At 37.1% G+C, this 24,168-nt stretch overlaps 1 long non-coding RNA gene across 1 annotated transcript in view; it reads left to right on the top strand.

Annotated features, from left to right (window-relative positions):
• Window positions 1-21,229: 21,229 nt before the first annotated feature.
• LOC110304177 overlaps window positions 21,230-24,168 on the top strand; it is a 25,840-nt gene continuing 22,901 nt past the window's right edge. Inside the window, exon 1 of the long non-coding RNA XR_002379025.1 lies at window positions 21,230-21,420. This is a non-coding gene — a long non-coding RNA (uncharacterized LOC110304177). The remainder of the gene's footprint in view (window positions 21,421-24,168) is intronic.

Raw genomic sequence — 24,168 nt, 5'->3', positions numbered from 1 at the left:
TATAAAACAACTCTTAAAATATATTGATTGGCATGGGAGGTTTGAAGATATGGCCTTTGGATCCAAAGTAATTGTTATTATTAATAGTGATGCTGTCATGTTCCCTGAGCCTAAGGAAGGATGCTCCCTCACTATGCTTTTACAGGTTCCACTCCATGGTTCAGGGTTCTCTGAAAGACTGAAAGTTACTGAGCACTTCTGAACTATTAACTATTAGCCAGGGTTTCTAGTTTAACATTGAATTTGCATCTGAGTAATAGTAGCTGAACTTTGCTGCTCTTTTCATTTTGTTGAACGTTTTAATCTGTGCAAATAATTGGGCTTGCTTGGGGTAAAAACAATTCAAAACACAAGACTGTCTTAGTTTCAAATAATGACTGACTTTGGCTATGCTTACTATAACTATTGTATTGATGTTTTAAACTAAACCTACCAAGCACCTGTAATTAAGGCTGAGACTCAGTTTGATCTATTACTGTAACAAAACAGATGTTTTCTGTTGAAGAAACTCAGTGTTGACTAGAGAGCAGATTTGGGGCTACCTGGACATGCACAGTATTGACAATATGTAATTACTAGTAGAAACCTTCCGAAAGACAAGTAATCTTCAATCCATAGATCGGCAAGAATCTCCAACACATTGACTTATTAAGTGTGGCCTCTATAATAATAATGTTTTAAAGCTGCGTCATTTAACTGCTCTGTTCAATACAGACACTCTTATCTGCTGTTGTATCTACATGACACTGAAACAAAAAGCAGCGACAGTCAATTCTTTAAAAAAAAAAAAAAGTCAAACTTGTTCATTGAATTGTGTCAACTTAGTTAATTGGCAGTGTGTCCATCAAACAATGAGCTTCTTGGCTGAAGTCCTCCCTTCTCGGCTGAATGAAGTGACAGGACACAGAGCCTTCATGTGAAAATCTTTTTTTACTGTGTATTTTTTTTTTCTTCAATGTTGGGATTTTTGTAAATTTTCTAGAACTGAGATAGACTCTATTCATGTATTGCCTATTTCTTAATAACTAATAAATGTAGCCTTTTGTGCAAATTAGAAAAAAGATAATTAGTGTTGAGAGAGTTAGATACTATAATGCATTACTTAAAATTCTAGCCCTACTTTAAGGTGTGAGAAATTTAAATGATAAAAGAGGCAGGGTTTCTTAACACAACATTTTATTTTCTAATTTAACTGACTTATTCATTGGGATGAAACAAGGAGTAACTTTCAAACTCACTCTCAACATGGAGTTTTTAAAGGGTTCTCTGATTTCCCATAAGACCTAAGAAAGTTGCCTATTAAGTTACAGTTAAAATGCCTGCATAAAAGTAAGGAATTACGAGGATTCTAATTTTTCAGCCAGTACTTGTCTTTCTATATCTATAGACACATAATTACAGTGAATCTATAAAATCTTAATAGAAACAAAAAGTGATCCGTGGCCATTGATCTTTGGGTAGAAGGACACCCTCTAGGAAGAATTTATTTTTAATCAAGTATAAGCATAAATAGTCTGTCTGAAGCTTCAGATGGAGCTGAAGGAGGCCCCGGGATGAAGTCCTTTGCACTGACTTAATATTAATATAACTAATATTTAGTAAGGAGGGGCTTTGATCCTGCTACCATTAATGATCCTTCTAACCGCAGCTTTGAGCAAATGCCCAGACCTAATGAGATGGAAGCCTTCAACGTCTAAGCTTAGAGACATTTGCTTAATCGGACTAAAAAGGATCCACAGATGCGCATGTCTCTCTATCTTTCAGTTCAAACCTGACAATGACAATCCACAGAAACCATGATTTAAGGTTTGTGTCCTCTGATGAGTTACTGTTTTGTTTTTGTTCTATTTATTGTTTTTTAAATCAAAAACTTGGAGTACATTGTAGTAATGTGGGCAAAAGGAAAGGATAGATAATCATAAAGCAATATTGGTGATAATAACGATGACTGTGATTTGTATTTATGAAGAATCTTGTCTTGAGGTATTGTATTCTACAGATGAAACTACACACTTCACGTAGTAGAACCTGCTTGATGTACTTCACTAAAGGCATCTACAGTGGCAATTTAAATGCTATATTAATAACAAATGTTTTAAAATATCAGTATCCTCTGATTTTAGCTCTACTGTGTTGTAACAACTTCTTTCATCACTAGTCATTGAACTGTGATAACCTTTAAAGCATTTTTAATTTTTTTCCTTAATTTTTATTTCATGTGAATGCTTCTTGTTTTGCCTAAATGTATATCTGAGCAACACATGATGCCTGGTACTTGAGACTGGAGTTACAGATAGTTGTAAGCCAGAATGTGGGTACTGAGACTCAAAACTGTATTATCTCAAAGAATAGCCTGTGCTAGGACATCGCTTCAGCCTCCAGGTTTTTTATTTTTGTTTGCTTTATGAATGCATGGTGTTACTATGTAACCCTGGCTAGCTAAAATTCACTATGGACACCAAGCTAGTCTCTAGTTCATAGAAAACTTCTTGCCTCTGTCTCTAGACTGTTGAGATTAAAGGTATGTGCTATAGTATTTATAATAATATAATTGTTTTAAAAATATTTTTCTTACGTTATGTTTGATAGCACATTTCATGATATGGTGTCACCAGAAGGAAACTTATACATATCCCCAGACACATTCCAAACAGGAACAGAGAGACACATAGGCTAACCTGGTAAGATGGCAGAAGTTTACAGTTACAGTTACATCAAGGAACTGATAGTATCAAACAAATTCCAATTTTCAATTTACACACACACACACATATATATATATATATATATATATATATATATATATATATATATATGCACCATGGATATGATCACTTGTAGTAAACAGCTCAGAAACTCCTGCAAGTTCCTGCAAAAGCTAATCCTGGAATCTTGACAAGTGCTTACTGTTGTAAGTTGCATATTATTGAAGTTTAGTCTCCTTTATCCTTCAATGTTGAGAGATGACCAGCCTGATACCTGCTAGAAAATTACTGTGATATCTCTAGTTTCCAGATTTTCAGTCACCATTATTTTTGTGGCCCCTCCATCCACCCTTGCAATTTCCCTTCAACAGAGGAAAGAAAATAATGTTCAGAATTGGCATAAAATATAATAGTTTGTTATGATATTTCTAATTAACATGGCAATTAATGTCCAGAGTCAGAGGTACCTTTCTGTACCCTCCTACTAAACTAGATGGAATGCTTTGAGTTGTCAAGCTTTGCCTCTGTATCCCTCTTTCTCACTACAGACTGTTCAGTGACACTCCCCCCACCTTAATTCAGGTAGTCTTTATTGCAACTTAAGTTACATGAGACAAGCATGGTGGGTGTTGGGAGCTTGTCTCCTGAGCATTCTATTCCAAAAATGCAGATAAACCTTAATGAAGAGAACAGCAAAAAGGCCTTCTGTCTAAGATGCTGCTTAGACTTCCTCCTTTCTTCTTGACTGCTTTAAAGTCTTATTGAGAGTAACAACTGTTACCATCATGTAAATTTAATGGAGTTATTAGTATCTACTTCAAGCAGAAAAAAATCCCCATCTCACTTAAGACTAATGTCAGTACAGATAAAAATTCTATGTAAAGTCTTTCCACAAAAATGACCACTGACCCAAGATTATGGTAGGTTTCCTTGAGAGGGTACACCAGAAACATCTTACTCTATTCTGTTTCTTCTCTGATTTGGAAACTGCAACACAACCCAGTGGTTTTGTATCCCACCTTCATATTCAGCATGGAAACTCAACCTTTTATACTAAACATCTGCAGAAAACAGTTTATTTCTGTCAAATATGGAGAAAGATGGCACTAACCCTTTATGGATACACATAAGATAAGTTAAAGAAACATGTAATTGTTAACTCTTAGTCCTTTGCCTGGGGATTGACAAAATGTTTGGTAATATCAGCCATTGCTGTTCTAAGTCTTCACCAGACACATGAACCACTGTTTACAGTCCCTCTGCCTGTTGTAAGCACATTTAGCACATTTACTATAAAAATTGTAAGTCACATATTAAACAGACTGGCTAATTGAAGCCCCTGTTCTGAAGTAATGTCTGGCTATAAAATCTCTTTGTCTGATTCATAAGTATAACTTAGCAAAGTATCTTTTTATATTTCCATCCAAAAACAAAGAAGAGAGAGTCTTCTATAACGGGGTTAATAATAATATAATTATCTAACAGTGGCTGGATACATACAGAATCACATTTGTTTCCCTAGGATGCTATGAGCCAGACACTTCAAGAGTTTCCATTTTGTAAGTGGATACCTTGTGGACAATATGAATTGACAACCAGGTCCAAAAGCAGAGTTATTTGCAGTACACCTGCAGTGTGTGAACTCCCAACTTGCTACATGATGTTATTTCACAGAGAACAGACAGGAGTACATCTGCTGACTCTGACCATTTAATTTTGTTTTCTACCCATAAGCTATAAACATAGCACTGTTCCTTACTCTTCTCTTTTCCTTCCTTCCTTCCTTCCTTCCTTCCTTCCTTCCTTCCTTCCTTCCTTCCTTCCTTCCTTGTCTGTCAGTATTTGCTCCTAAAAGGACAATAATCTTTTACTAGTGTTGCAATCTATTTTTCTTACTCTACTGAAATATTTCAGTTAGAATAACATTAAAAGGAGAGGTTTACTTGCCACTTTGAGAGGTTTGTTTTCATCTCTGGTGCCGGGCAGCTCCAGGGCATATGGCAGTGTGGATTTGTAAAGAAGCAGCATATGTTAAAATAAGAAGTTGCAGTGAGGTTCCTGGTCATGTTCAAGGTCATAACACAGCACGCCAATGATAATTCAGTGAAAGAGACTAGTATTTCTTCTTGAGGGCATGCCCCAAATACCCTAAGTTCTTTCTACCAACCTACCACACCCAAAAGATTTTAGAGCACCTGACAGACCCTACCTTCTAGGGACTGTCTCCTGATGCATGAACTGGTGAGAGCACAAACCACATTGAATCCATAGCTCTTAACTGTATGGGGCTCTATAGCTTGAGAATCAAGCTTCCTGTTCTTCAAGTCTTTCCGCCCTTTCTCCAGGTACCCGTAGATGCCTTGACTATTTGCACTTCACACTGCTGACACTTAACTATTTCTATTATACTCATATATGTTTGTTTAGTGTAAAGTGGCAAAGTCTCATTTCAGTTTAAAACTACTCATACTTAGAAAAACATCAATATCTTAGCGGTCTCTGTAAATTTCAAGAAATGGCTGAACATCCAAAGTTACTCATATCTGTTTAAGACAGGATATGAACTTAATAGACTGGCATTTTTCCAAGCTGAATTTCACAGTTCAGTCCTAACTTAATTGAACTTTCTCCAATTAATACATACTTAACTCTCTAAAAAGGTACACACACACACACACACACACACACACACACACACAAACACACACACACACACACGCCAAGACAGATACAGATGTAGTTTTAATTGTTCCCCATGTTTAATCTCCCTTCTAGCTATATGACTCATCTTTCTGCTAAAAATATCAAACTTACAACTTCAGATCTCCCTTAACTATGCTGTGTTGGTTTCATGAAATACATTAATAGCTGAAAATCCCCAATTATGAAAAAAATGGATGTCCAATCGTGTATTGAAGATTATTGCCCTAGAGCTATGTGGTTTTCTTCTCTAACTATGTCTAGATTGTCCTCCCAAAGGATGTAGCTCAAATTAGTCAATTCTAAAGGGTTAACATCAGCACCATCAAGCCAGCCTCTCCCGGCAAATTCTATCAGTCTTCAGCATATGTCACCTGCACAACTTCTCAACTCTTCCCTTCCTAAGGTAATGGGCCCAGAAGCTGGATGCTGCTGCGCTGCGGCACCTGTCATTTTGACATTTCATGCTTTCTTTAGAAAGGAGAAGTTGGTAGAATGTGAGAAAAGTGGGACTTTGACAGGTTGTCAGGGTATCTTGCAGCACAAACCAACCTGCCAGCCAGCCTGTTTTCTGCTATATTTCAAAGTCTCCCAGCAAACGAACTGCAGTTACTGACTGAAGAACTGCTTAAGTCTGAAGAACCTTTACTTTGTGCGAGGCTGAAATTAAATTACTCTCACCTGAAATTGCTTTAAATGATAGGCTTCTTATTTACAGTTGCCCATTGAACGAAACGTACAACATGGGAAAACAAAATGAATAGATGCAACATAGCTGCTTGGTTTTTGTTTTTGTTTTGTTTGTTTTTAATTCATTAGATTTTACACACACACACACACACACACACACACGCATGTGCACACACATGGATAAGACAGCCATAAATCTCATATACTTTATGAAACGATCTTGGTTTTGCAACCAATGAATATTTTGTATCTCCTTCAAAAGCAAATGATGCTGGTGTACAGATATTGGTAGGGGAACAGGGAAAACAGGCCAGCAACTAGGGCTTTAAGGATGCCACTAGCAACAGGAATACAAATGCCCCATCCCTGCAAGAGCAGCAGGGATGAGTATTGGGCACATGGCCTATATAAAATTGGTTACTGAGAGCCAGGACTACTACTATCTCTTTTTTTTTTTTTTGAGATAAAATTAATGTTTCTCATCATATATATCCCAGAGGAAAACAATTGCTACACACTCTTAATTGGATGAGTACTTGATTTCACCTATATAAATTGGTTACCAAAAACATGGAGAAAAGAGGACCTGGTTTGTGTAACTGTCCTAGCAGAGAGACATTTGTAAAGTTGAACTGCATGTCACTTTCAGCCATTTCTGTCACAGACCAGGAACTACAAATTCTCCTCCCATCCTCAATCCTAGGATGATACACCGGCCTCTCAAGGAAACTTCTCTGTAACTGTATTTTAAAAATAGAACAGTGTTTGGCTTTTGTTTAAATGAGATTTTATGGCCTCTAAGGAATAATTACAAAGATGTAATGTTCATTTTACTTCTGCACTAAATGTTCATGTTCTCATCTTCTTGTTGTTGTTGAGGAGTCTCATGCATTAAATCACTACATTATAGATGATTCCGTCTCTGTGCAAGTGACATGCCTAATGTCACTTGCTTAGTTTCTTTTTTTTCTTTCTTCCAAGAAAAATGTTTAAAAAGTATAATGAATTGCCTCAGATACACTGGCTCCTCTGGGAATCTTCTTGACACACCGATCTTATATTCTAAGCAGACCTAATCTTTGGATTTCCAGATACAAATATAATTGTCTAGAAAAATGGTTGTTAAGTTGACCCTGCCTCTGCAATGCCAATGGCTAGCAATAGAATCCTGAAAGAATAAATGTATAACAAGAAGTTTGAGCTGCAGGGGCTGGAGAGAGGGGGTAGAGAATATAGAGAATATTAGTACTTGTTGCTCCTGTACGTGATCCAAGTGCAGGTCTCAGTGCCCACATGGTGGTTTATAACCTAAATTCTAAATCTAGGTCATCTAACACGCTCCCCTGACATCTGTGGTTGCCAGGCATATACATGGTTCACACTCATATACATGGGAAAATTATTCATACTCTTAAAAATAAACACAAGAAAATATTTTTAAAAGTATGAGTTGGTACCATGTAATATCAAAAATGGACGTGAGAGAGTGACCACGCCAGCTCAGTCAGTCGAACAGGGTCTCAAGAGAGAGTGTGAGGATTGAAAAAGAAGAAAAAATTATATCTCCAGCCCATACTGAGGCTGAAACAGGTTTATTTCTTGCCAGTCTGCTTTTATTTATTTTTTATTTTTTTATTTTTTATATTTTATTTATTTTTTCTTTTTCTTTTTCTTTTTCGTTTTTCAAGACAGGGTTTCTCTGTGTAGCCCTAGCTATCCTGGAACTCACTGTAGACCAGGCTGGCCTCAAACTCAGAAATCTGCCTGCCTCTGCCTCCCGAGTGCTGGGATTAAAGGCTTGCGCCACCACTACCCGGCACCAGCCTGCTTTTATATCATTCTAGGTATATCCAAAAAACATGGTCAGTTCTTAGATCAAAGACAAACTAATCAAGTGAAGTAGTAAACAAGGAGATCACACAAGATAGTAACTAAGTAGTAAGGGAAAGGATCACACAAGGTAATGTTTAAGTAAACTAGTAAGCAAAGTCCCATGGTCACTGTTTCTAACATCCTTATCTGAACCTCCTTCCTTGTCAGAGCTCAGTGACAAATGCCAAATTCCTAGACACTGAAATCTCTCAACAAGAAAGAAATAATAGCATTGGAGAAAATTTAAACAATTGCAAATAGAAGGGATGAGAACCATTGCATTTTACCCTGCAAGCTTTAGGGTTCATTATAGAAAATATATCTAGGGATATGGCTTAGTGTATAAAATGCTTGGCATGCCAGTATGAGGACCTAAGATTAACCTTTGGTGTTCAGATGAAAGCTGGATGGGGTAGCTTAGACTATAAGCTCAGATGTGGGGCACTGAGTGAATAACCCTCAGACCTCAATGGCTTGCCAGCCTAGCAGCAGAGAGTCACTGAGCTTCTGTCTTGAATGGTACAATAGAGAACAGTAAAAAGGGTATTCAAGGTCTGTCTCTAGCTCTGAATGTTTGTACGCAACTTCACACACATTAACATGTATAACACACACACACACACACACACACACACACACACACACTTTTTCCTAAATGACTTTGGGTAGATCTGTTCTTAATTCCAATATCCCACGGTAATAAAACATTTTGAGGCAACAGGAGTACACGGGTAAATATCATTATCCTTGACACTTGAAGAGCACCATTCTGAGGATGCCACCCTTCATTTGATAGCCTGTTCTGATTCTCCTTACTCTTGCCATCTTGCTCATGTGTGTTAACTGTGACCTGCATCCTCTTTGCTCCTGTCACTTTTACATTAACTCATTTGCAGTATGGTGTCTGTCTATTGGTAGATAGGCACAGATTTTTTTTTTCACCTTTAAAATGACTCAGTCCATCTCTCAAATCTTTTTTTTTTTAAGTTTTGTTTTTGCCATACATTTGTTAGGAGTATTTATGTCAGAAAGTTCTACACTGTGATGCAAGGAGCCTATAGCCAATCCTTTTTACAAATATGGGACTTGACAGCAATCAGTTCACTGCCCTGGATACGATTGTTTTCTTCTATAAATGGGTAACAATATTACAGGCTCACAACAGCTCATTGTTGAGAAATCTAAATGGAATTGCATGCATGAAATTTCTTAGTACATTACCTGGAAATTGACATATGTCTGATAGCGTGAAAGGAATATAAATCTGAGACTTTACTCACTCTTTGAGCTATATCCTCAGGGAATCTGATATTCTCTTTATTACTTCAGTTTCTGAGCATATTCTGTCAACAAATATTTTATTGAACACCAATAATAAATTACCACACTAATTTTGACTTACAAATTCTGTTCTGTGTCTCTATTTTTCAAATGCTTTTTAAGAAAGAGTGATATTAACATATATTAAACACTTTATATACTACAAACTTCATCTACAAATTCTCTCAGAACTAGAGATTAAAAGTCTTCTCTTTTGGGATAGCATTGGAAATGTAATTGAGGAAAATACGTAATAAAAAAATATTAACAAAAAAGAAAAAAAAAGAAATAAGCTAACTGAGGCATTTTGTATTCAAGTAAATGATGCAACTATGAGTTAATAGGCAGATCAATATTTAGATTCTGGTGGGACACACTCAAGAGCCTGAAACTTCAGCCTCTGTGGTCCTCACTTCAGAAATCTGAAGCATTGTCCCATCTCTTCCTGTTCACTCATGGGATTATAGATGAATGCCCTATACCCAGCTCTTATGGGGGTTGCATGGATCTGAACTCAGGTCCCCAAGCTTCCATAACCAGCATTGCTGACTTACTGTTTAAAATATGCAGATCACTAGTGTCTACTTGGTTCTGGACAGAGTTAAAAATTATATGGTTCCTAAATTTTCAGGCATTGAAATAAGGCTAAATGCTTTTTAGAAATACACCTTTCATTCTGTATTCCCTTCTTAGATGAAACTTAATTGAGTCCATTCCTTTACTTCCCAGGGGAGGAGAACAAGCAAGAAAGGTAGTCTACTTGGGATGATTCTGTGGTTTCTAAAGAGTGATGGGCCAAATAAGTTGTTTTCTCAGAAAACCACATTCCTTTAATGAATTATAACTTTCTCTTGTATCCCTGATGGCTATGCTCACTGTTATAATTCTTATATTTGTTCTGCTAACCAATCTTGATCTTTTAAAGACCTAGACCATATAATTTAATTAGAGAGAATAGCTAAAAGCATCTTTTGCTGCCATGGTACTTTTGGATGTTGATTCTTATCTTTAACGTTTGCTGGTTGACTCTTTCAGTGCTTCATGGTTATCAATATAGCTTGAGTCATTCTTCCATTTCATACAGTGCACAAAGTTTGTCTAGGATACTGAGGTGAGAGGATATAATCTGGAAACTACTGTTTCTTTATTGCCTTACTCATGAACTTCTAATCTTGGAATTCAAAAGTCAGAAGGCTGGTTCTCGTGTTTTCAGTTCAATGGTCTGGCAATGGGTTGGTCTGACCAATAGAAAGAAGCACATCCCTAGGTGATGGGGAATAGAATGCAGTGGAGAGGAAGTAAGAGAATACACACAGAATTGTCACAGTAGAATAAACTATCTATAGTTCTAAAAACAAGAATATATAACATTGCTTAAAAATCAGTGTGTGAGAAAAATTTTATTGTAGTTGAATAAGTGGTCGTGAGAGCAGTTTTGCATTTCTGAGCAAATCCTGACTTATTGCAGAGCTTGGAATCCTCTAATAGGATAAAATAAAAGGAGCAGCCATAAGTGACTGCCCAGGTCCTGTGTTCTTCACTCCCTCGAATTATACTTTCTGCTTCTCTCAGTACCATAGCTGGGTTATCATCAGGGCAGGGAAGCCACCGAGGTGGCATTTCCCCTGGTATCAGAGCATGACAGCAGACCTCCTGTGGCAGAGATCAAGCTACCATTCACCTCCAGAGTGTGTTTGTTCCAGTCTGAGAGGGCTAGAGTCCCTGTGATGGGGACATCATTAAAAAGGCACAGGGAAGCTGGAGTTGACTTTTGGAGGGACTCAGTAAGTCAAAATAGGCTTGCTAATAAAACTCATTTCATTCTAAAGGATACCGGAGACTAGACAAACGGCATGTACTTTGCCTCAGTAAAGTATTGGCAACTGAAGAGTCTGCAGTGCCACATTAGGGAAGGAGGGAATTTAGGCCAAGGACACAGAGGTGGTCCCTGTTCCTCAATACTGCTATTCACTCTTTAATGTTCACATAGAAATTGCTTTTTTAAAAAAGGCATTATCTGAAAGACACATACTTTCTAAATTGTGAAACTTTCAATTTCTCTACCTTGGAAGGATGAATGGTTGAGTAAGCCCTGCTGAGATCAGAGCCTAAACATCCAGGGACTTTAAATGTTTGAACCAGCTGCTAAGCCACCATGCCAGCCCTCTACCCTTCAGTAGGAGAGCCTCTCCGTAAAGGAGTCGACTTCCTCAGGCATTCCTCTTCTACCTCATTCATTTCCAGTTTAGACATTAACATCAGTTAATATACACAAGCAAATATGTAATCTCTTCATAGTTTCTACAGATCCAAGTGTCATGAAAATGTTGTGTGTCATTTGGAAACATGACAGAGTCTCTGGAAAGGAGCTTGAGACAAACTTCATGCCTCTGTTAGAGATGAGTGAATACAAAATTAATCTACTCATTTATTAATACTAGAAAGCAAGTCCTGAAGATTTTTGCTCAAATCTATACAATTATTTTGCTCATTTTTAACACAAACTTAATGCAGGCTGTTAATACATCTCAGTGAATTAAACTTCCAAGCCTGACAGAGTCACTCTTCTTTTTAAAACCTCATTTTCCCCCAGATACTTATACAATCCCTAACATGTCTCCAAAGTCTGTTCATGACCTGCCCAAGGCAATTTTCTTGTTCAACCTTTTCTGCTGCCCTCTCTACCCATTACAACCGAATGACCACAAGTCCCTTTTGTCACTCAAACACACTAGACTCATCTATACAGTAGAAACTAAGAAGTAGTAAATCCCTCAGTCACTGAAAAGTGATGAGGAGAAAGGATTAAAAGCATTTTGGGGATATAGTATGTTTGGTGACTACTATAATGTAAACACTAACTTTTTTTATGATAAATGGTTTAGTGAGAGTGGCATGTTCTTCTAATTTCTGCATCCAGAACTCTGAAGTAGGAAGAACACAACCTGAAAGACTGCCTGCCACCAAAAGTGAGCCCTGACTCAATAAAGAAATAGCATATTATAAAACTTAGCTAAATAATTTGTTTGGGGGGGATGGCTGTGCAATGACTGTGTATTTGTCTGGGTGAATGTGTGTATACTTGTGCTTTGACTTAAAATTCCAAGGAGAACATACCACAGTTCTAAACCCAGTTAGGGAGGGGGTCGTTATTTTCTGTCCCATTTTATCAGCTTTATTTTTATCAATATACTTTTTATTATCATTATAAACCATCAATATAGATATGTATTCCTATTGTTGACTTGAGGCTTTAACATGAAAGAGTAAAAATTTAGTTTCAACTGGCTTGAAGAAGTCAAAGTCTTTATGGGATCCTACAACTGCTTTATTAGAAGGCCAATAATATAAGATGTTTTCCATCTTCATTGGTCTTTTTCTTTCCTTTTTTATTTCAGGAAATATAAAAAATATAAATTTACTAAGAGATAGTATGACTTTAAACAGCCTCCAGTCACATTTTTCCTATGTGAAACCACTATTTAAATATGTAGGAAATTCTTTTTACATGATATATAAAACAGTAATACAAGTCCTTAAAATGGGTTTTAGTTGAGCATGAGAAAGTTGTGGTCCCACCATGACCCAATCTCTGTGCCTTTTTCAAGGCCCCAATCTCTGATGAAGGTAGAGAGGGATTGTGCATTATCAGAAGTGGAAGAAACACTTTAGCTATCACATCCTTTATAAAATTAGTTTAAATCCTTCCTTACGATATATAACAGAGGCCCAGTATGTATTTTTTACATTTATTTGTTTGTGAGTTTGCTTGAATATGCATGTATGCTCTGACATGTTGCAGTTGGAACAATATCAGAAAGTAGTTCTAGCCCGTCCCCTTATTTAAAATATGTGTATGTCTATTAATTGTGTGTGTGCACACTCATATGAGTGTATGTGTGTGTTAAAAGTTGCCTTTTTAGAAGGAATTATCTGCTATTTCTTTGTTTCTAAGTGAGACCATCTAACTGAACTACAAGAAACCTTAGAACATTAGCAAATTCAGTCTGTATATAGCTAAGTCGAAAAGTTTGCTGCACAAGTATGAGGACGAGTTTGATCCCTAGAAGCAACATAAAAATATGCTGATACAAATGAAATAATATGCTCCTGTGATCTCAGTGATGGGGAGGAAGAGAGATAAGTCTTGCTGCATAATGAGCCCAATTTACTCAGCTGCATCCAAGCCAAGGAAAGACACAGTCTAAGGAAATGCAAACAAAGGACACCCAGGTGGATAGCATCTGATAGTGACACTCCCCAGAGCTTGACTTCTGACTTCTGCATGTGTCTATACCCACATGTGCACCACATATATCTAAGCATTTGAATAAACAAAGAGAAATGGGGAAGGAGAAAGGAGGCCTGTTATCTGTGGGATACTTGGGTCAGCCTTTGTTGATTTTGTAAACAACAAACAAACAAACAGGAAATTCTCTATTACCACATCTATCTTTTTACTAGGTCTAGAACTTAAACGCCTGAAGATCAACTTCTCAGCATTATGACTGGTTAAAAAGACTATTCTGATGATTATGGCAGCTATTTGAAGTCACATGGTTTTCAAGATATTTCTTTAAGCAAGATTGCCTATCCCAGCCCTTCATGGGTTAAAAAAAAGATCTCTGTTCCCCTCTCTATGGATGCAGAGAGTCTGTCCTACCTGGATTCCCAATAACTGAGACAACAAACAAACCAAGATGTGTGTTCTAATCATCGTCATCTCCACAGAGAAAACTCAAAGGAAACTGGGACTGGTATGGCCAGTTCTGACTCCTCAGCAATTAGGGAGATCATTTCAAGTTTGTCATTACTGTGCGTCAATCAGAGTGACAGCACTGAAATCTGAAATTTTACAGTAGTGATAGTGCACAAAGCTGAATAGACGACTTGTCGTAAGGACTTTACTTTCTAATGTCCTGGATTTCCATTGCCCGGCTGGTTTCCTTCCTATCCCTCTATTTTTTATTTTATTTTTTTCGGTACCCTATTTTGATGTATAATTTCTATCAACTACTGTAGCCCTTCAAGAGCATCTTCTGAATTTTGAATCAAAAACTAAAATTGAATCTGTTTGAAATCTTCAAAGCCATCTCCAATGGCACACTCGTGCCTCCATATAATAAATTGAACACAGGAGCAATAGCCCTATTAAGCTGATGAAATCATTGATTTCTTCTATGGGTAATGGTCACATTAAAAAGCTGAGATTTTCAAAAGATATGATACTAAGTCACTCACAGCCTTACCATATTAACAAAAAGCTTTTTAAACCCATGACCATTAGTGGAAAGTGTTTATTAGAAAGTGACTATGAATATAAATAAACCAAAATATTGTAGCACGGTATTCCAGAATGCTAATCAAAAGAGCATCAATAGATTGTTTACGTTGTCTGCTTTTCTTGCCTAGAAGATATAAAGAAGCATTAATGTAAAAACATATCAAGTATTTTCTTAGTTGTGCTTATCTACAAGGTTGGAAAATGTTTGGAACACCTGGCCTTAACAAGTGATTCCCCAGCAGAGTTGAGCTATACCAAAATTGATTAGTACGTTCAAAAGTCAAATATTTAAATCCAAGATCATATGCACAAAAGTTGTAGTGTAGGATAGGATCATTTAGCAGAGTTTCAGATGGTTTGAGAACAGATAGATTTAGATGCCATCAAGATACGTAAGGTTGAGATTTAGTTCCAGTGGGAAATGCCTTGGGGATGTTTTCTTTCCTTGATCCATCTTTCTCCCACATTGATATGCAACCTTTATCTTAATACTGTATATTCTTCTTGTTCTCTGCACTGACCCTAGAAATTTTACAACGAGCTGTAAAAATGCACATTTTTTTTCCTACTGGCGCTAAGATCCCAGAAGATTGATTCAGACTCAAAATATATTTACAAATATATTAAGCTAATAACTTAAATAACCCATTTATACTAACCTACATTCTGCCACATGACTGGTTACCTCTGCTCAGGTACCATGTGTCTGTCCTCTTCACATCTTGCCCAATTCCACCTTAACCTGGCATTATCCTAGAATTCTTTCTGCCTACCAGATGTCCCAAATTCTAGTCTGCCCTTTCCTATGGGTTATAGGTTTTTAAATTGACAGGTGATACATCCATACAACACACAGGATATTCTCTACAATGAGGTCAATGTCATGACTTAATGTGATTAAAAGGAAAATAATTTTAGTTATACCAGTAGTAATTTCTGCTGACATAAACAATGATACCAGCTTAGAATCTGAAAACTGTTCCAACGTAGAAGGAACCAGGAAAATGAAAAGGAAACAGCACACTGAATAATAAACCCTTAAAACACAAATAATATAGAGCTCATTGAGGGAGAGAGAGAGTCAGTTTGCTTTAATGTGTGACTTCTGGCATATTTATTCAAGGTGCCCTGTACCTAAGTAATTGACCAACACAAACTGGATGATTTTTAAAAGGCAGAAAGAGACAGACTGAAAATAGAGTTGGATGGTTAGGGAAAGGTGGGTAGTTGTAGGAGGAGCAGTCAGGGAAGATTATGAGTATGATCAAAATACTATGTATGGAATTCTCAAAGAATTGATAATAAGTTTTTAAAAAATTTGTACAGGTTCCATGGTGCAGACAAGCTAAATTTGCAACAGTTCAATATCTACAAACTAAATGTGACATTTAAAGGCAATTTGTATCTTTTCTGTCTTTTTATTTGTACCTGAGTTAACACAAAACATTTATACTTATTTCTATCACTGCATTACTGGTATTCAAATGTATAATTTCAGTTTTCTATCACATAATTTTAATAGTTCCACATTAGTTCAGTACATTAAAAAATACCATAATCCATTTTTAAAACGCATGTATCACAATACATTATCAAAAGCTAGCAAGAGTACATCACCACTACCCATTTGTTTTTCAATAATTTGCAGAATAATAAGTGTCATATTTATTCTATAACAAAACTCTATCATATCTCCAGGAAGCTTTCTTACTACCATTAGTAATTGAAATATTAAACTCATGTCAAAATTATGATTGTAAAGCAGATTTGATATTGATAATAATAAACATCCAAAAAGAACACACAAGTTCAGATTATTTGGTTTTTGTTGAAGAGATGAATTGCATTATGTCTATAATTTGAATATGTATATATGCATCATGCATATCTATGTATATGTTTATAATATAAATGATATAATTACTTATATTATATTATATATATTAGGGGTAGAATATTGTTCTTGCAGTTAAAAAATACATGATTTGCCTCTTTGAATTAAATAATGACAACAAGCTATACATTTAATATAACATAAATGTTTACCTGTCTAACTCTGTATCTACTGGACCATTTCCAAAAAAGTTATAATCTTATAGATCAGCCAGATGATTCCAATAGTAGAAAGAGGAAATCCTTAGTAAACAGTCAGTTTCAGAAATTATTATTTGAGCCAGATGTGGTGGCACACGGCTTTAATCCCAGCACTCATGAGGCAGAGGCAGGCAAATTTCTTGAGTTCGAGGCCAGCCTGGTCTACAGAGTGAGTTCCAGGACAGCCAGGGCTACACAGAGAACCCCTGTCTCAAAAAACAAACAAACAAACAAAACACAAAAAAGAAATTATTCTTTGTAAACTATCACTAAGTAGACATGCCCCATCATCAAGGAAGAATAAATGCAGGAGTGAAGAATCACAGAGAAGATAATTGATGCAAAATTTTCCTTTAAAACATTTTTAATGTAACCTGTTCTTTAAATTTAAAAATAACCCTACCTCCAAATCTGGAGATAATAAGCATAATAATAATAATAATAATAATAATAATAATAATAATAATAAGCCCAGGAGAAAATATAAAATACAATTTAGAGAAATATTGTATTATAAGACATAAATGAATTAGCCATAAGGTATAGTTATTAGGGCGATAGACTGCATTGATCAGGAATGAGCTGTGCTTTTACATAAATAATACAAGTGATTTAGTATAAATGTTTGCTCTAAACACTGTGTGTCCTTAAATGGAGAAGGCAGAAAAGCTAATTGTCTAAGCACTTGAGGAAACAAGAAATTTCAGTATAGATGGGGAATAAAATTAAGTCATCTGCCACATGGAGATCCTCAGTGGGTATACTTCCTAAACTAGGTTTTGTTTTGTTGTTGTTGTTATTGTTTTTTTTTTTAATTTAAATACTAAGATATAAATTAAACTAGAGTAGAAAGAAAATGTGATGCAGTATAGTATGTGGCTTCAATCTTGACCCTTCTGCTTGATTACCTGAGCAACACTGAAAAGCCCACCAGTTATCATTGCTCCATGTCTGGCAATAGGGAGCGAACATTTAATGTCTTGTTTAGGGAATGTTAACTCATTCTCAGCACTCAGTATGGTATACAGTACGTGCTACCTAAACAGTCCCCTGGAATCAAGATTATTTTACTGAATGACTCCATCTCACAATGCACAAGAACTTCAACTTTAATTTTTGTATACTCTTGATTCCCCACCATTTCCCTCTTAATGTTGTATTTGCTTAATAATTTATCAACTTGGCTGGGCAAAATGCAGTGCGAACCATGTAAAAATAAAACGGACTTTTCGATTAAACCTGTTGGGCTTTGGAACCTCACATATGAATCTGTATTCAGTTCAAAACCCAGGCATGTGCAAACTTGGAGTGGGTGTAGAATATTAAGGATGAGACTGGGAATGAGAGGATCTATACGGAGTTTGTTTGAATGCTAATAAATCATGAAATCACTTCTTCTGGGCCGGTGGGATTTGCAGCGGAAGAAACCGGAAATTCAACAAGGAACTGGGTTCCCTAAAGAACTCCTTAGTTTGACTCTACCCAATACAATCTAGGTAGGGAAAAAAAATCAAAAGAAACGAAAGAGATTTCAAAAATGGATGGGTCGCTTGTTTTATAATCTTACATATTTATAATCGTTGTTTTAATACTAATCAACACTCAGTGGCAGAATTGTGATGGTCCTAAGGGTAGGACAAATAACCACAGAGCCTCACAGCCATTGCTAAGATAATTTACTTTTTATTTTTAGTTTTTGGAGGACCTTAACCCCTGTACTTGTTTCATATTGTTTTCTGTATGCAGCCTCCCTTGTATGTCTGTAGCTAAGTCAACCTACATCTCTGAATTTAATATACCGTGACACGGGCATGTTGGAGCAGAGATGCTACAGTTACACATAGGGAGCATGCTACCCATGAAAAGGCATCTTCATGTAGTTCACCCCTGCCATGAGGTGCTGGATAATCTCCCTTAGAAGAGCTGATGACAAAGGAAAGCACACAGGCCACCTGGGCTGAAGTCAAATCTACAAACCATCCTTTGCCGGCAGATACTTCTAGCTCTCTCTCCTCCTGAACAAATCCTCACTGTAGAGTGAAACTAATTTAACAAGATATCTCTGATTCCTCTGAACAGTGGTGAAAATATTCCTACAGGACTCTATTAAGACAGACCCCAAAGTACTCATCAGGCTAGCGAAAGGAAGGAGCCTGCTGTGGCCTTTCCTCCGCACAACACCATTGCAATTAAAGGAGAGGCCAATATCAAAGCAGACAGGTAACTTTATAAGCACACCAGACACCTGCCCATGCCCAAGGCCACATTTTTAAAAGAAAGAGCCATTATTTTTCCAGTGGTACAGGAAAGGAGCTGCAGGACATGCAGGTTAAATTGAAAAGCCCTTACAAGTACCTTTGGAGGTTAACAGATTCACCTGAAGCCAGGTTCCCATCAGTTATGGATTCAATATTTGCTGGCATTTGATGAGGTCCGTTGGGGAATCTCTGTAGAGGGGAGATGTGATTGGCTCGCTCTCCTGGCAGCTGTTTGGCATCTCAAGCAGAGAATGTAAGAAGTTCTTTATTTTATTTTTTCCATGTGGTTCTGGCAACCCGAAAGCACTGAGAACTCTGTGCCAACGTGAACTCAGATGTTAATTACAGCGTTTTCATTTAGGTAATGTGTTGTTTGGAAAGATGGCGGCAGAGAATTGCAGAGGAACAAGGTGATTATTAGAAGACTCAAAATACGACTTTTTTTTTTTCCCAGTGAACCATGGCTGAACGTTTTGGATTTGTACACAAGGAATATGGAGCAGATCAGAGCAGTCTCTCTTTATAGATTAGAAACTTAATTTCAATTTTGAGTCTTAGTCTTATTAATCCTGGCTTATCTTTATATCATTTCTCATGGAAAAGCCCACTTGAACCATTCCTGGGTTTTATTTGTTAACCCTTAGGAAGGTTTGGGACTTAGGCCTGCGATTGTTCAAATGAGGTCATTTCCAACAAAAGCAAAGCAAAGCAAGAGGGGTGTATCACCTACAGCTGTGTTCTTTGGGGGGTAGCAAGACCAAGCTCTTGCTCTGTGGCTTACAGTTCAATTTCACACTTTCTTCAAGGCTATCATAGAGCTTTGGAGTTCAGCAGATCAATTTAGACTGTGTATTTTCTCTGTCTTTATTTGCACTGTTCTTTTATGCAGCTGCAAGACCGCTTTCCTCTTAGCAAAATGTCAAATGGTGTTGAATTTGCTCAATTAGCTTTGCAAATGTGTGTTTGACTTCCTATGGCATCTCTCTCCTCCTCTCTTTGTTGTATATTTCTTATATTTCAAAGGGGAACATCAAATAAATGCTTCTTTTGAAAGAAATTAGCATTTTAATTCATAGGTGATAGTCTGCAGTTGTGTTTCTGATTATGTTTTTAATTAAAGGACAAAAACACAAGCATTCTTCTCCCATTTGATTCAGTTACTTGGTAGGGGAAAAAAAAACTTAAATCCCAGCTGTATTGAAGGTAATATTTTGACAGAAATAACTTTATTACACAAAGTAGCTTAATCAACGGCTTGTGTGTGGCCTCCAGACTACAATATAAAGCTTTCAAATCTTGTTTGCAGAAGACTTTATAATCTCAGTTATAGGGACTGAAAAATGCATAAAATATTTTTAAAAAAAGAAGAAAAATGAAATTGATCAAGTTTTTTGTTTGTTTGCTGTTTTAAGTATCACAGGAACAGGGGAGGTAGATTTGTTCTCTAATAAGATCAAGCCAACAAAGGTTATTTTTCCGAGTGACAGAATGGCCAGATTTTTATTTTAAGAAGGAAAGAGATATGCTGAGATGAGAGGAATGGTTGCAAGCCAGGGAAGGCTGAGCTGTCCCAGTCGCTCTTTTCTCTCAGTTGAGACCCTTTACACCAGCCACAAGCAATAGTTTATTATCCCCACGCATGCCGCCTCTACCACCCTTCTAGTTCTTACCATCACATTCAGGTTTAAAAAGAAAAAAAATAAAATGCATCCAGATCTGCCCCATTTTCAGCTTCCCAGACAGGACCGAGGTAGGCATAGCACAGGCAATACAATTAAAGGCCTTCAAAGGCCCATCAAACTGCTGAAGCTAAGCAGCTCTTATCGGCATCAGGATTTGGTTTCTTTGAAGTTAATTCAGAGATTAGACTTCATGCCTTTAAACATTCTTTAAATAAGAATGCGTATTATGTCTCTCTCTCTCTCTCTCTCTCTTCTAAAAATCCTCAGTACCATCAGGTGGAAATGAAACTGTGGGCTGCATGCATTCCTCTTGCCAACCTCAGGGATGGATAGCACAGCAGCTTCAGAGGTGCCTTTCTCTATGGCCCACAGGAGAGTGGGCTCACCGCATACAGTTCGACTTTCTTCCGTTCTTTGTTAGCCTTCCGTTTCTCTCCCCTCAGCTGGGAAAAAAATATATATATATATATATATATATATATATATATATATATATACTTTTCATCACAACATGGCATGTAAAGTTAAAAAGTGCTCCTGGTGGGTACAGCTTCCATGGTGGAGCTAATTGAAAATTGACTAGGATCTCCAGGTGTTATAAATAAAGTGTGTTTGAAGCACCTCGAATAAAATTGTCTTTCTCAGCTTCCCGGGAAGGATCTGGTCACAGGTAGAGTGAAGCTGGGCCGCTGGGAGGTTAAGTTTGCTCAACTCTTTGGTTTGGAAGAATATTCCTGTTTCCTTCTACAAAGCAGGCTGTTGCCTGAAGTAAGAGGCCTGGTGTGGGGAACAAAAATATTGGATAAGCTAAGACTGTGAGTCTACTGAAAATAGCAAGTTGTTTTTGAGTTGAGGGTAGGGTAGAGGAAGGCCTTTGGATGCTGGGACCTTAGGTTATTTCTCCCAGGAGAGCTAATTGCCTGTTAAGGAATATCAACTGGAGCAAATGGCTTAGCAACAGACAATGCATAGAAGCAAGTGAACGAAGATGATAGCTGAGCTTGTGTTTGAAGATTTTGGTGACAAGTTGTGGGGTTTGTTGTGTTGATAATGCTGCTGCTGCTGCTGCTGCTGATGTTTTTGGATTTTTGTTTTGTATTGTTTGGATTTATTTTAGCACTGGAATCTGTCAGCATTAAACCATGTACTTAAAAGGGAAAAAAAAGTAACTTAAGCTTAAGAAAGTGGCCAACGTTTCAAATAAGCATCCTGCTACTGGATCCAAACACCATGCAAGCCATCTTTCCAACTCCATACAATACGAAGGGACTGAGGAGGTCATACTCTTTCTTCCTTGCATCTTGCATTTAAATTAAATGAGAAATTAATTTAAAGCACATATTGAGTTCTTTTTATTATTACATGTTTGCTTCATTTACATTTTAAATGCTATCCCCAAAGCCCCCTATAACCTCCCCCACCCTGCTCTCCAACCCACCCATTCACACTTCCTGGTTCTGGCATTCCCCTATACTGGGGCATATGATCTTTGCAAGACTGAGGACTTCTCCTCCCATTGATGGTCCACTAGGCCATCCTCTGCTACATATGCAACTAGAAACACAGCTCTGGGGGGCGGGGGGTACTGGTTAGTCATATTGTTTTTCCTCCTATAGGGTTGCAAATCCCTTTAGCTCCTTGGGTGCTTTCTCTAGCTCCTTCATGTGATTCCTGTGTTCCATCCAATAGATGACTGTGAGCATCCACTTCTGTATTTGCCAGGCACTGGCATAGCCTCACAAGAGAGAGCTATATCAGGGTCCTATCATCAAAACCTTTCTGGCATATGCAATAGTGTCTGGGTTTGGTGGTTATATATGAGATGGATCCCTGGGTGGGGCAGTCTCTGGATGGTCCTTCCCTCTGTCTCAGCTCTGAACTTTGTCTCTGTAACTCCTTCCATGGGTATTATGTTCCCCATTCTAAGAAGAATGAAGTATCCACACTTAGGTCTTTCTTCTTCTTGAGTTTCATGTGTTTTGCAAATTGTATCTTGACTTTTCTAAGTTTCTGGGTAATATCCGCTTATCAGTGAATGCATAGCATGTGTGTTCTTTTGTGATTGGGTTAATAGTATGTCTCACAAAATGGTGCCAATCCAACCTCATCCATTACTTACACAGTAACAGGCTGAGCATGAAAGATACCCAGGTTAATATTCAAGGGCCATCAATACCTAAATTAAAGATCAGTGACTTATTAGGAAGCCCTAAGAATAAATGACCTAGCTATTCCCTTGGACTTCTACAGGGGTGCAAGTGAAAATAAGGGGTTAAAAGTTAGAATTTTGTTTATCTTACTTAAATATTTTACTCACTCCTATAACCAAAAAATGAGGCAAAACTGTTGTTATTGAAATATTGGTATTTCTTTGATTTTAACTTGTGTCTTCTCTTTGTAATGCACAACTGACTTATATAGGTATATATTACCAACTATTGTTAGATAGGTATGCATTATCAATTACTAAACATACTCTCAAGCATTGCTGTCTTATAATTCCTTCATCAACTATTAGGTGTCATGTAGAAAAGTCAGCCACACAGGGTACTAATAGGAACAGCATATGGACACTAAATGAAGATGTACTAATGTCAATGTATATAAATCTCTGTTTTAGGCCCCTAGGAATAGAACTTATTGGAGAAAAACGGAATAGCACCTAAGCTTCTTTTTATTTTGTTGGTTTTGTTAAATTTTATTTTTATTTGAGTTTGAATTGTGTGGAGAGAGATGCAATAAATTTAAATCATTGTTTCATGGGGTTGACAGCACTGTGTCAAAATCAATGTAAACCAAATAGGGACTTTGTGAGTCCCTCTAGGAAATAGTAGGAGGGTGAGGATGAGAATAAGAGAGAAAAAGGCAGGGTCTACCTTTCTGGAAAATGTACCTTCTGTCCAAAGAGCAGGGGTAGAGAGGCAGTGAACCAAGCAAACAAACAGGGAGGAAGGCTCTCTGAAAAAGCACTAGCAGAAAAATAAAAACGTGCAAGTGAATATTTGAAGTGGACCCTGCAGCCCCTCTGATAAGCACTCTGACCAGCCACACCTGGAACATAAAGGGGACACTATCAGGCCAGATAGTGTTTGTATCCTGTAAGAAATGCAGGATATATCACTAGAAAGAATCAAAGTGTAAAATGATAATTTTATAATCAATTAAAATTCTTCTGGTTAATTCTGTATATATTACTAGATATCACTTAGTATTTTTTCCTTGAATATAAATCATCTGTTAAAATTATGCTATTATATATGTCATTAATATATAACTGATATCAATGCCTGAAGAATAACTGTTTAATTTATAGTGAAACTATTTTTAAGGTTTATTACTAAAATAATTTTGTCAGATGCTTTACAATTATTGAATATAATTCTAATAAAATATAATTTTGGAAAAAAAAAGTTGCTGACTCCACTCTTCCCCTCTCTCTCCCTCTCCCTGCCCCATTCCTTCCTTTCCCCTTGACCTCTTCTGGACCTCCTTCCTTCTCCTTCTCCTTCTCCTTCTCCTTCTCCTTCTCCTTCTCCTTCTCCTTCTCCTTCTCCTTCTCCTTC

The sequence above is a fragment of the Mus caroli genome, chromosome 11 (genome assembly GCF_900094665.2).
Source record: "Mus caroli chromosome 11, CAROLI_EIJ_v1.1, whole genome shotgun sequence".
Taxonomy (NCBI): domain Eukaryota; kingdom Metazoa; phylum Chordata; class Mammalia; order Rodentia; family Muridae; genus Mus; species Mus caroli.
This window is presented reverse-complemented; position numbering and strand designations above follow the sequence as displayed.